The 1480-nt window shown below is 40.0% G+C and overlaps 1 non-coding gene across 1 annotated transcript; it reads left to right on the forward strand.

The window, feature by feature from the left end:
* Positions 1–966: 966 nt before the first annotated feature.
* Positions 967–1086, forward strand: LOC148165293 (5S ribosomal RNA). Its single transcript, XR_015771599.1, has one exon. It is a non-coding gene; the product is annotated as a 5S ribosomal RNA (ribosomal RNA).
* The last annotated feature ends 394 nt before the right edge of the window (positions 1087–1480 follow it).

Below are 1480 nucleotides of genomic sequence, written 5' to 3' on the forward strand. Positions count from 1 at the left end.
ACGAAACCATTTTATAATCATAAAAAAAACTCCCCAAACACCACAAACCAACAAAAATACGGAAATCTTGCATTGTTTGCATTTTTCAGACACTCTAAATAAAACTACGTCGATGTCGGCGGATTTTCAGTCGGTCGTCGGTCGACAGAAATCCAACGAAATTTTCATTTGTTCTTCTCAAAAACGAAAAACAAACAAATCAACAAAACATTCCCTACTATTAGTCGACATTTCGAGCAGAAACTACGAACGTCGAAAGATTTAAAAAATGAAATATGTAGGTGTGCGTGCGTGCGTACTTACTTGAAACTTTTTTCTTGTTTCATCGTCGCACTGGAACAAATTAAATTTTAATGCAATGTAAACGCGACCACACTTTCGACGAAAACATCTCTATGAATCGAACGACGTCGGAAAAAGAATAAATCGAGAAGAGAACAAATCATGAAACAACACACACCCACCCCGCCCGGCCCGGCCAGAGTGGTGGGAATTTCGATGAATGAACAGACAAAGAAACCAACTCTGTTATCAGTTCTAAGAAAGAAAGCAGGTAGCGGCGGCGGCGAACCTTCGACCGTACTACGGTCAGTTCATGAATTAACCCCGTCCGTTCGGAGTTTATTCATCTCCGGTCCGTGTCGGCGTTTACTTCAAGTGGGTGCTATTTCCATCTAAGCAAGCAAGTGAGTAAGTAAGTTCTCAAATTTTAAATTACGTTAATCGCAAGTGACTCGTTGAGATCGTCAAACGAACAATTTAATTTAACGCCTCATACGAGTTTTTTTTTTTCGTCATTTTGTCGCAAAAAAAAAACTAAAAAACGACTCGCAAAAAAAAATTTTTTTTTTTTCTTCTTTTAAATCTTGTACATTTTCTGACATGTGTACCATCGAAAAATGTCACATCCAAACGATCGAACAATCACAAAAAATCGTCAACGTACCATCTTGGAAAATTTTACCAGGCAACGACCATACCACGTTGAAAACTACCGGTTCTCGTCCGATCACCGAAGTCAAGCAACGTCGGGCGCGGTCAGTACTTGGATGGGTGACCGCTTGGGAACACCGCGTGCCGTTGTCTCTACTCTTTTCTTTTTTTATTAACATTTCTGATGTCAAACTTTTTTTAAATATATTTTTCACTATTTATATTTTCTCTCAGGAACTTATATAGTATGAAGACGAAAATTTTTAATTCGTTCGAGTTGAATTTGTGGTTCTGAAAAGAACCGATTTTTTTTCTTTTTTTTCCAACCAACTTCCAAGCTGCTCGAGGAGGATTTATTTTGAACTGGTGTATTTGGTGACGGCCTTGGTTCCTTCAGAAACGGCGTGCTTCGCCAATTCACCGGGCAAAAGAAGACGCACCGCCGTCTGGATCTCCCTGCTGGTTATGGTCGAACGTTTGTTGTAATGAGCGAGGCGACTGGCTTCAGCAGCTATACGTTCGAAGATGTCGTTCACGAAACTGTTCA

This window comes from Gnatocerus cornutus, unplaced genomic scaffold (assembly GCF_029298725.1).
Source record: "Gnatocerus cornutus isolate USDA-ARS CGAHR unplaced genomic scaffold, icGnaCorn1.1 ctg00000400.1, whole genome shotgun sequence".
Classification (NCBI taxonomy): domain Eukaryota; kingdom Metazoa; phylum Arthropoda; class Insecta; order Coleoptera; family Tenebrionidae; genus Gnatocerus; species Gnatocerus cornutus.